The sequence below is a fragment of the Physeter macrocephalus genome, chromosome 19 (assembly GCF_002837175.3).
Source record: "Physeter macrocephalus isolate SW-GA chromosome 19, ASM283717v5, whole genome shotgun sequence".
Classification (NCBI taxonomy): domain Eukaryota; kingdom Metazoa; phylum Chordata; class Mammalia; order Artiodactyla; family Physeteridae; genus Physeter; species Physeter macrocephalus.
In genome coordinates this window covers 6,655,205-6,667,500 of record NC_041232.1, presented here as the reverse complement: position 1 = coordinate 6,667,500, position 12,296 = coordinate 6,655,205, and positions in this window count along the sequence as shown.

Genomic DNA, 12,296 nt, shown 5'->3' with positions numbered 1-12,296 from the left:
GAAAATAGAGGGATGATTTGGGCCGGTGAAGAGGAACTCCAAAACTGTTTTCCCCTTCCCAGACTCCAGAGGGATGCTTGCTGCATAACCACGTGGAAACCCCAGCTTCCTGCAGGAGGGACTCTGCGGGTGCAGAGCCTGGCTTATAAACACTCAAAATGAGAGAGATAGGCTTGTTCCCTTGTTTGTCAACGTATTTACTGCCTCCTCCAGGTGGGGATAAAGCATCTTGGCTTTTCCTGCCGGTCCACGTCCAAGTGCCGGAGCCCTTCGCTGATGGCGGAAAGGAGGCATGGAAACATGTATACTCTGGGGTTACGCAGACTGGGTTGAATGCCACCTCTGTGTGACCTGGGGCAAGCCTGTGCCTCTCGAAGCATTGGTTTCCCCCTCTGGACAAAGGGGATGAAGGTGGTGTGCACTTGTAGGGTTGATGGAGAATTAAATACGATGATGTGTGTAAAATACTAACACACAGTGGGTGCCAGGTAAACAACGCTTGAATCATCCTTTTCCTAAGGTCTAATCGTTGGGAAAAAAGGAAGTTGAAAGAATTGGAAAACAACACTTCCAAAGAGCCTATGATGTACGAGGCATTTCAACAAAACTTATTTCATAAGGTACTCACGTAAATATCCTCTACGATGAGTGTTGTGTGTAATAAACACAGATAAAGACGCCAAGTTCCCCTCAGAACTGCCAGTATTGGACCATAAACTCGAAACGTAACAGATAAAACCAGCCTGTCTGTGCTCTGGGGTCCAAAATCAGAACATCTCCTAGACCAGGTGTCCCAAAACCATGGACCAGATCCGTCCTGCCACCTGTTTTGTCCACACGTCTTTACTGGAACACAGCCACCCATTTGCATACTGTCTGTGGCTTTGGGTTGCAAGGACAAAGTTGAGTAGCTGTGACCAAGAAAGTCTGGCTTGCAAAACTGAAAAATCCGTACTACCTGGCCCTTGATGGTGAGTTTGCCCGACTCCTGGTCTGGAGCAATGATAGTAACGCCCCCACAGGGGATGGAACGTCCTGGGTGCCAGGCGCAATTCAGAGCGCGGTATCTGCACTGCCGTGCTGGGTCCTCCCACCTGTCCCAGGAGACAGGTTACTAACCCACCCCCTTAGGGGTGTGGAAGCTGAGATTTAGGGAGGTGAATGGGGTAGGAACTGGGGGGAACCCCACAAGGGTAAGATTTGACCCAGGTCCAACTTGACCGGGAAAATCTCCCACTCAAACCTTTGCAGGACGAATAAACAGAATTAAGTGCTGGTCTCCTCAATCACATTAAAATGGCTAAGCTTTGACTCTCACCCCGCCACTCATTAGAATCACGCAGCGGGGCTCTAAAAAGTAGGACCCCTCCTTTCCCACAACCCCGGTCTGACTTAATTTTAATTGGTCTGGGATGGGGGTGGATATTTTTTATAGTACCCCAGGTGATGGTAATGTGCAGCAAAGGGCAAGGTCCTCGGAGCTAAAATAAAGAAAGGTGACCAGTGTCCCCCAAACCCCAGAATGACAGAGAGCCCACCTGAGCCCGGTGCCCTTCGGCTTTGGCATCACTGATCAGGTATCTTTAACACCTGAGCCCTGCAGTCATGGCTGCTGGCGTGGGACTCCTGGGAGGACGCACCAGGCCTGAGTCAGACCACCCCCATGACTGTTATAGCTCCCCCCTCCCATGACAAATCAGTGGCCCTGAGGCACACGCACTGGTCTTCTGTGGGGTTAACTAGTTAGTATAAGGCCACCCTAAGGGAAAAAAGTAGGAATAAAAGTCTCTCAGTCCAGCAGAATTCTCCAATAGGGGGTCAAGAAACTCACATCTCTTTGCAAACAATGACTTCACTTTGTGGGTATATGAATACCCTCTCTGGGCCGGTCACTGGCTAAGCACTGTGCATTTTTTCCTTTATTTAATCCTCGAGGCAAGTCTAGGAGGGAGGTTCTGTTGTCAACCATTTTGATGGAGAAACTGAGGCAGTGGGAGGGGGCCAGGGAGGGGGGTGAGGCCACGTGCCCCAGTCTCCTGTCTGTAACTGAGAGAGTTGGCGCTGGAACGTGGTCTCCCGCCCCCACCCCAGCCCCAAGAACATTCTTTCAGGAGGGGTGTCTTTGAATTGCCACACCGACATCTCCTTGGCCGGAAAAGGTCTTTGTTCTGGGAATGCGTACTGAGAAATAATAGGCTGGGGCATTTCTTTTCCCCCTTGCTCGGGTCCTCAGCATTCTCGAGAGAGAACTAAGCAATCAGGGGAAGGTTATTCTGCAGCAGGGCCCCCACGCTGCCATAGGTCTAATAAAACAAAACCCCAGCCAAATTAGGGGTATATTTCATCTAATGGGAGGAAATATATGTGGCATTTCTGCCTGGCGCTTGACCCGCTGCATTTATGCACAGAGAGAGGGTTCGATACATCACAGGGCAGTTATATGCTGCTTAAGTGGCCTCTTGGGCAGGCGAGGGACGAGAAGAAAAATCTCAGGCCTGGGTCTGGGTCTTCATCTTCCTGCATTTCTACTGCCTCGGTCTTGGGCCAGTGTTTCCAGGCAGTGTCACGCGGTTCTGGCACACGGTTCCCAGGAAAGAGCCCCTGGGAATCCAAAGACCAGGTTATAATCCCTGCTGGGCCACTCACCAGCTGTGGGTCCTTGGGTGAGGTGTGGCTCCTGGCTCAGCCTTGAGTTCCCATCTGTGAAATGGAGAGGTTGGGGATCTGTGCCTTCAAAAGTGCCCTGAGCGATGATCCAGAATTTACAGGGAGAGGGCTGATTTCTAAGACCACCTTGGGGGCCAAACAGTGCCCTAGAGGTGAAGCCTGGGTCTTTCAGCTCTCCTCAACTTCAGAGCCATGCTACTGTGTCTGTATAATACAGGGGTGTCCAAACTATTCAAACTCAACCCCAATAAATGGATACATGGACATATACAAATGTGCTTATACATATGTATAAACATATACACGTTTATTATGTGATCATGGACTACTGTATCCACAGATTGTGTACATTATAAGATGACGAAAGTGGCAATTTTAAAGGCTAAACTGTATATAGTAGTTTTATTAAAATTCTAACACGCCCTCCCACCCACAGGACAAAAAAATCCCACCTGCCCTGATGTGCTTGTTTCTTTCCGATAACACTATTCACCTTCAAATGTATTCTATAATTTGTGATTTAAAACTTGTGCATTCTCCGGGCCTGAGAAATCAGGCCGGAGGGACGGGAAGACCAGATACTGCACCTCTAGGACTGGGGTTCCTCCTCCGTTTCTAAATAAACAGATTCCTATAAAACTGGCAAACAAATACCAACGCATTAAGAAGATATACTGGGAGCAGTTTATGGAATAATCTGGAGACATTAACCCAGAAGTGGATTCTGTCCAAAGCTATCTATGGGTAATTGCACTGATCCCATAAAACAAGCTTTAGCGCTTGAGGGTATGTATTTAATGAGAGAGGCAAGATGTGCCAGACCCTATCAGGTGTGATCCCATCCCTTGCCTCATTTAATCCTCAGCCTCCCAAGGAGATGGGTCCTGTGACTAGGACCCATTTTTGAGATGAGGAAACTGAGGCAATCTTCCAGCCTGACAGAGTCTGACTTCAAACCCGGGCCTGTCCGATCCATGCCGTTCCCATGTTGCAACATCTCCTGGCTGATGCGAGCCAGGCCAGGTGTCCAACCGCCCCTGCTGCCCTGGGCAGGTGCATCTCAGAGCCGACGGTCCGTGAGCCTGGAAGGCAGACATGCTGAAGTAGGGGCTTCTGGGCTACAGTGTTGGCTAGGGTCCAGGCTCTGTACCGACGGCATCCGGGGGAGAGAAGAGCCCACTGATTCAGAGCCCGTCTGGATGAACAGCCGACAGGAACCGGGCCGCTCCAGACACTCCGGGAGAGCGATAAGCACGACCTCAGGGTGCCCCCGCAGTCCTGTCCAGGGATGCCACCGTAGGTGAGGTGGCTGCGTGGAATGCCTCCGCAGGTCCCCGCAGCCTCTCCTCACTCCCCTTCTCCTGACCATGTCCAACCCGTCCTGCAGGTCTCTCCTGCAGACAGCTGCCCAGCTCTCACCCCGGCTGTCTCGGGGGTCTCCTCAGGGCTCTCTCTGCAGCCCTGGTCACTCACGTACCACCAATTCATCCGCCTCCCCGCCGCGCTGGGAGGTCTGTGGGGCAGGGATGGCGCCCCCTTGTTCACCAAGGCCCTTGATGCACAGGGCCTAGCACTCTGTGGATACCCAATAAGTATTTGTGGTTGACAGCGGGTGGCAGAGATCTCATCCTGTTGGGGTCTCTGCGATGGCACCTTCCCTTTGTACCACAGCCCCCCTCCAGGATAGCAGCTGAAGTAGCGATAGTCAGAGTGATGTGTTTGGAGCACCAGGATGGCCTGGCATTGTTCTAAGCACTTTACATTTAATCACGACTTTCATCTTCATCCTAAGAGGCAAGTAGTCTTATCCCCAGTTTACAGATGAGGAAAGTAAAGCCCAGAGAGGTTAAGTAACTTGGCCAAGGTCGCACAGTTGGCCAAAGGCAGATCTGGGCAGGCTGGCTTTAGAGCCCCTGATGTCACCACCCACTGCGAGGCCAGGGGCCCAGGACAAGCTCTTGGTGATGAGCAGACATGAGTCTGGGGCTCAACTGCCCCGAACAATTTTCGCATTAGGTATTGGACAGTGAGATTAACCGTGCCCAGCCTTGATAGTCATCAGAATATCAGACCGGAGGGTAATTCATGACCACTAGCCACCGCCCCAGGCTGTGAGCTACCCCAGGGTCTTACCTGCCCAGAAGGTCCTTGGCTCAGGCCCTGAATCTGCCCACCCCGAGGGAAGCTTGACCCCATCCTCCATGGGGAGGCTACATACATAATAAAGTGGGGACTCTGGATCAAGAGCCAACTTTGCCACTAATTGGCTGTGTGACCTTGGACAAGTTACTTAACCTCTCTGGGCTTCATATTCTTCACTTGAAAACTGGGATAATAGTCGTGCTGTAGTAGGGTTTGGGGGAGGATTAAATAAGCTAATACACTTCAATTTCTTAGAACAATTTCTGGTAGAGTGAGCCTTATGTAAGTGCTGGCAACAGCCAGTTTCTTAACTTTCTCATCTCCTGCCTTTACAAGAGCAAATCACGTCACATGCTCTACTCACTCCCAGGGCAAATGGAATCACCTCCTCCCCAGGAGAGACATGCCTAGGGCTGCAAAGAACCTCTAGGAGTCTAGGAAGACAAACGTGCAAGCTTGAATCCCAGCCCTGCCCCATCTTGCTGTGTGACCTAACCCAAGTAGCTTGCTGTCTCTGGGCCAAAGTTGCCCCATCTCAACAAAGAAAAGGGAACTGTTGCTCTCTGAGGGTCCTGTCAGCTCTAAACTGAACCTTTGACCTCCCAATCAGCAACGTGTGGTATTTCAAGGCAGTGAGGAGATGGTCTGTGTGAGAAGGGCACAGATTTGGCCCCTGAGTGGGGAGAAAAAGGCCCCAGGAGCTGGGATTGATAAGGCTCCCTTGTCTGCCAAATTCCTGGGGACCTTTTTGGCCTCAGCAGGCATCTCACCAGGTCCAAGGGTGAGCAGCTGAGTGGCTCCAGCCCCCTCCTGCCTGCCGCCCCGTGTCCAGCTTTATGGGGCTGGATCAGCTTCCTCCTGGGTTCATTAGCTGGGCAGGCAGCTAGGGCCCAGGCAGCTCTGTTCCCACCAGGTCCTGGGGGAGGGTGCTCCCTCAGTACCTGTCCAGGCCAGGAGGGGCAATGCCATTTCCTTAATTCTGTCCTGGCCGAGGGTGGAGGGGACAGGCGGGCATGTGAGGGGCCCTGGAGAGGACATACTGCCCCCAGGTTTTCTTCCCCTCATGCCCTAGGTCTGCTCTCTTGTCACCCCCCGACCCACCCCTTCATCTCTAACCCTTTCCCCTCTCAGCTCTGCATCCCTGGCAGTGGGAGCCTGGGCACCGGGCCGCACAGACCCAGGTTCATTCCTGGCTCTGCCACCTGCAGGCGGGGTCGCCTGAGCAGCACTTGCCCCTCTCTGAGCCTCAGTTTCTGCATCTGTAAAATGGGCATCACAACTCTCGTCTTGCAGGTTTGCGTGGAGGGTTGACAGAGATGACAGCGGAGGCCGAGCTTGTCCGGGGATGGGGCGGCGGGGGCGGGGTCTGCAGCGCTGGCCCCGAGCTCCTTCTTTGCTTCTCTCCCTTCTGGCCCCTCTCTTTGTTCCTGCCTCATCGTTCCAGATCCCTGAAGCCACTGATTTCCCTTCCTCAGGGCTGAGGGGTCAGTGGCTGCCTTTCTTGGCCTAAAAATATCCTGTTCATCTTCTGGGTTTCACTTCAAGTCCCTCCCGAGTCCTGCCTCTTCCCCACCTCTCATCTCTTACTTCTCTCTCCCTGCACCCTCCCCCCGCAATCTCATGTTAATCTCCTAACAACCTTTCTGACATCAGCTACATCCCTCTTATCTTGGTTAAGCTTTTGGGGGAACTCAGAGCTTCTTGTGACTTAGGGAGTTTTTCCTGCTGCTTAGGGAATCTCTTCTCTCTCTCTCTACCTCTCTGTCCCTCTCTCCCGCCAACACACATACAATACCGCACATCACCCTGGGCCACTGGACCAGTGGGCTGGTCTCTGGGCGGCAGAAGAAGTCACAGTGTGATTCCTGGGAGGGCATCGCTCCTCATCCATCAGTTAAGTCATCTATTAATAAGATGCCTTTGCACTTCCAAGTGCCCTCACCCTGGGGGAAAGTGAGGCGAGGGTGTAGAGGACAGGGTCCACCCTTCATGGAGCAGCTGGGTAGATGTGGGCACGTGGAGATATGACAGCGTCAGAGCCAGCAAAGGGAGTGGGGACCAGTCAAGGCTTCTGGGAAAGGGGAGCTCAAGCCAGGATGCCAGGAGTACGGCTTTCCTGGAGATAAGGACCGCACGGTAAGTGCAAGGAGGAAGGGACAGATGTGCAGCAGTGACTGCAAGCCAGGATGTATCCATGGAGGGAGGGCCACGCGGGTGAGAGCAGATGTCCAGAAGGCAGGGGGAGCACCCAGGGAAGGCAACTTGAGGCCACTCTGGGGAAGACCTGGAAAGCCAGACCAAGCTCGCCTCCCTGGGAAAAAATGTTCCCAAATGCCCCTGACCCTGAGTCATTTGGTCTCTCTCGGGATAGATTCATAAGCCTCCTCAGCCCTGTGCCAGCTCTGGTCCTGCAGAGAGTCACTGCAGTTGGGCAAGCCTCAATTTCCCCATCCGCTAAATGGGCACATGAATAACAATACTATGTATTAGCCTGGGTTCTCCAGAGAAACAGAACCAGTAGGTACTTTCCTCATAGACTTGTTCAGAGACCCAGTGGGGCTGGTGAAGGGCCTGGCCTACAGTAGGTGCTCAGTAACTGGTGAATGTCATGGTGGTGGTGGTTGGATTTTGCAGTGCTGGTGTGACCACCAGTCGTGATTATCCGATGAACCTGAGAAGCAGGTTGGGGGCTCCCCTCTGGCTCTGGAGGAAGTGGACGCTGCCAGGGAGGGTGAGGCGGCCGGTCCGAGGCCTGGCTGGGATCCTTTCCAACGCAGAGGAGACATTCCAGCCCATGAGAAATAAAAGGCCAACTGGGGAATTCATGCCAAGCGTCCATAATCGTCTGTAATTTGGATTCAGCCTCTCGAGGCAAAAGGATTTTGTCAAAGGCTTTTCACGGTCCAGTGGCCCCATAGCCCAAGGTCACTTGGATCCAGTCCTCTCTGACACATATTTATTATCAGGTGGAAATGGCACTTGGGTTTCTCCCAAGCTGTGTGCAGACACTGCCTCGAGCCACTGCCAAGCTCCCCAGCGGGCAGCCTTGGCAGAAGCATGGCTGTGAGAAGGGCTGGCCCCGAGGGCACACTGGTGAATGGCAGTGGCCAGGTGGAGAGTGGGCGGAAGTCTGTCTCTGCTGCCCACTCAGCAGCTGTGCAATCTACCTTCAGGCCAGGATTTAAACTAAGCCTCGGTGTTCCCATCTGTAAAATGTACGTAAGAGATACCTGTAAGATATTAACTGTGCCCGGCGCAGGGTGAGCCCCCAAAAGCTTGCAGCTGCTACGCTTACTTTTATTAACAACTTCCTCCTCATTTCTGAACCCACAAGGGAAACCACAGCGTAGCACGTAAGAACTTGAGTGTCCTCCCATATGCCACTGACTCCCTGGGTCCAGGGACAGTCTGCTTGCAGCGAGCGGCTGGGCTGACACTAGCCCTGGAGGAAAGGAGGGATGCCTGCCAAGACCACATTTTACAATGCAAAAATAAGGATGAGGGCTAGTCCCCTCATTTGTGAATTTCTTTATGTACAACATCTTATATAGCTATAAAACTGACATTGCATTTAGTTATTCATTTCTCAAATGGCCTTTATGGAGGAGAATATGACCGTGTGGTGGCCTGGGAAAACCAGACCCCATTCACTTCTGCTCTTGCTGCCGGATACTCTGTGCCAGCTGCAAGTTCTGCCACGGCGATCGTGTTTCAGGGACACCCTGTGCTGGGGTCCCCGACTCCAGATAAAGATGCTGAGGGGTTGTCTAGTGGTATGGGAAGGAGGTGGTTAAGAGCAAGGACTATGAAGTCTCAATGCTAGGATTCTGACCCTTACCCACAGTCCCTGGCCGTGTGGTCTTAGACGTGTTGCTTAACCTCTCTGGTCCAGTGTCTTCAACAGTAAAATGGAGACATTGTGGAACTGACCTTACAGGATCGTTGTGAGAATTACACTGGGTGAGTACACGTGAGTGCGTTAGCACAGGACCTGGAGAATAACAAGCTCTCGGGAAGTCTGTTTATTACTAGAGAGGGTGAGTCCTTTCAGTTTAATATTCATTCAACAGACGTGCATCAGACATCCACTGAATGTTGGTTACTGGGGTGAACAAGGCAGAAGAGGTCCCCAAGTGCACAACCTGGGTGCAAGGATGGATATGGAGGGCCATCGGCACAGATGCCTCTTTAATCGCAGCTCCAAGGAAAGGCCTGGTGTGAGATGTGGCTGCAGTCCCCGTGGCCCCCGTGTGGCCCCAGGATACCCAGTCTTGTGATCCAAGGGCTCGTTGTCCTAGGACCTGCAGGGGCATTTTGGGAGGCAGTGCCCTTGGCCAATGTGCTCACGTGACATCAAGGCAGAGACCCCCACCGTCAAGGCCCCGGAGCCAAAAGCTGGGCGGTGCATGGAGTGGGAAGCAGGAGTGGCTGAGCTGGAAAGGCCTGGATGGCGACTCAACCCCAACCGCGAATCACAGCCCTCTTGTCCAGCTGAGGCCCTCTCTGGCCTCTGTTTCCACTTCTGTGACTCTCAGGGGAACTATGGGCCTCTAGGGTACAGAGAGGATGCTCCAGGCATGTCTGTGTCCTGCAGGTCACCCAGGGAAGGAGGCAGAGTGGAGAGCGAGCCTGGATTGGGCACCCAAGACCACAGCTCAAGTCCCAGATTCCTTGCTGGCTGTGTGACCTTGGAGAAGCAACTTCTCTGTGTCTTCAGTTTCCCCATCGCTATGACAGAAAGAGTAATCTCACTTCCCAGAACCCTCGTGAGGTTTGGTGCAATAAGCCATATGCAAAGGCCATTAGTTGGCCCTTCATCAAAGACAGCAGAGCATGTCACCAAGGGGCAGGACCAGGCTCGGGAGTGGCGCTGGGCTGGGCTCAAAACCCAGTGCTACTCGTTTCCAACCGCAAGGCACTGGGCATATCACCAGACCTCACCTCTCTGGGCTTCAGCTTCCCCATCTGTAAAGCAGGGATAATGGAAACCTTCCCTGCATCCTTGGTCTGCTGTGAGGGATAGAGGAAGTACTAGACCACAAACACACAGCACAACACCTGGAGGGGAGCAAGGGCTCTCTAAATGGTAGGTAACATATAGTCAATGGTCAACGAGTGTTTGACGCGCAGGCTCAGCGGCCATGGCTCACGGGCGTAGCCGCTCTGCGGCATGTGGGATCCTCCCGGACCTGGGCACGAACCCGTGTCCCCTGCATCGGCAGGCGGACTCTCAACCACTGTGCCACCAGGGAAGCCCCGATTACCTTTCTAGGCACTTGTGATAGAGCAGGGAAGAAAACAGCTCTCCTGGAGCTTACGATCAAATGGGAGAGATAGGCACAGATACGATGAAATAAACTATAGAATAAGTTAATGAAGGTAAGTGCTTTGGGAGAAAATGAAGCAGGTGGAGAGGATAGAGAGTGTTGAAGAGGGTTGAAATCTTGATGGGGTGACCAGGCCTCGGTGTAAATGTGGCATTGAGTAGAGAGCCAAAGGCAGCAAGAGCGTGAGGCAGGGAATTATATGGGATAAAAGTGGTCTAAGCAGAGGTATGGTCAGTGCAAAGGCCCTGGGGTGCATCCCGGGAGATGATGAGGAGGAGAGAAGTATGGGGTTGGGGTCAGGGAGATGATCGGGCAGATCCTTGTGGACATCACAAGGGCTTTTCTCGGAGTAAAACAGGACCTATCAGAGGATTTTGAACACAGCAATTGTGTGATTTGACATGTTCTGAAAAGAGTACTTTGACTGATGTGTTAAGTACAGGCTAAAGGGGAAACGTTGGGCCCAGGGACAGTTAGGAGGCCGTGGTCCAGGAAAGAGGTGAAGGTGATGGTGATGGCGGTGAAGGGTGAATATTATCGTTGCCTAGCTTACCAAGCTATTGCATATGTGTCTCGTGTGGGGCCTCATGGTAGGCACTGCCTCAAGTCGCTCCTTTGTTAGCCCATCCTGCCGGTAGTGGGTGCCCGCCCCGTCCCCCCTGCCCCCAGCCAGAGTCGCATCTCCTGCCTGCCTCTACCAGACATTTGTCAGCCGCCCTTTAACTGCAGCCCAGCCAAGCACAGAGGTGTCAGCGCCTTTAATCTTCCGCGGCGCCAATCTCCCCTTCCCCTTAATCATGGCAGCCGGAGTGTGCTGGCCCCAAGCCAATTTGTCTACATCTGTCTGAGACTAAGGGGCCCGGAGTGAACTCCAAATGCTCTTCGGAAACCACAGAATCACCCCAGCTGGGAGGAGCCTCAGGGAGACCCAAGTCTGCTGTCCCCATTTCATATACACTGAGGGTTGGTGAGGCAAGCCCCCCTCACTCCTAGCACACTGGTTAGTTGCCCTGTTGGTTAGTTGCAGAGCCACCATTGGAACTCAAGTCTGGGTCCTAACTCTGTGTTCTCTGGCTCCACATGGAACGGCCCCACCCTTTGCAAAATGTTTTGCCTCGTCCAGTAAAGACCTCGTCTTTCCACTGTACAGACCGATGTCCCTCCCTCTTCTGACCTGAAGACAGGTGGGTTGTTAACCACATCTGATGGTGAGCCTGGGGTCCACTGGAGTCCACTGCTGGGTGGCCAGAGCTGTCTTAGTTCAGATCTGCCATGTAGGAGGAAGGGAGCATTGAAGAAAGCAAGGTAGGATACAGCGGATCTGAGCAGAGGCTGTCCTGGGAGGTGGCAGGGGGCTTTGGGTGCTGCCTAGTACTTTTCATGACTTCCCTGGGCTGGCGCTATCATGGCACTTGCTTCTCGAGGTGATCAGGACTTTGCTCCCAGCACCCTCACCAACATGGTGTCAGCACACTGCTGAACTTTCCCCAGACAACAGGTGAAAACGATGGTGCAGCTCTAATGTAATATACAGCATGATGACTATAGTTAATAATACTGTATTGCATATTTGAAAGTTGCGTAGATGGTAAAACTTCTCGTCACGAGAATGAAAGTTTGTAACTATTGTTGTGGTGGACTCATGGTCCAACTAGACTTATTGTAGTGATCGTTTTTCAATATATACAAATATTGAATCATTATGTTGTATACCTGAAAATAATACAATGTTATATGTCAATTATATCTCAATTTAAAAAAAAAAGAATTATTGGGGGACACACTAGGATCTGTCTGCCACACAGATTTTGTTGAAGAAGGTTTTTCAGAAGAGATGACAGTTAAGCGAAAACCTGAATAACTAGGAGACATCCATGCGAAGACATGGGGAAGCAGCCAGGAACAGCAAGTGCAAAGCCCCTGAGGTAGTTATGAGTTTGCAGAAAAATTTAAAAGCCCTGTGTGATTGAAGTATATTGAACAGAGGGAGGGTGGGATGCCACAGTGCACGAAGAAACAGAAGGAAATCAAATGGGTGAGAATTAGAGCTAGGAACACAAGACTTGAAATCAGGAGACGCAGCCTCACATCCCAGGCTAGCCCCCTCACTCACAGGGTAGTCCTGGGCCATTCCCTTTCCTCCTTGGCCCAATCTTCCCC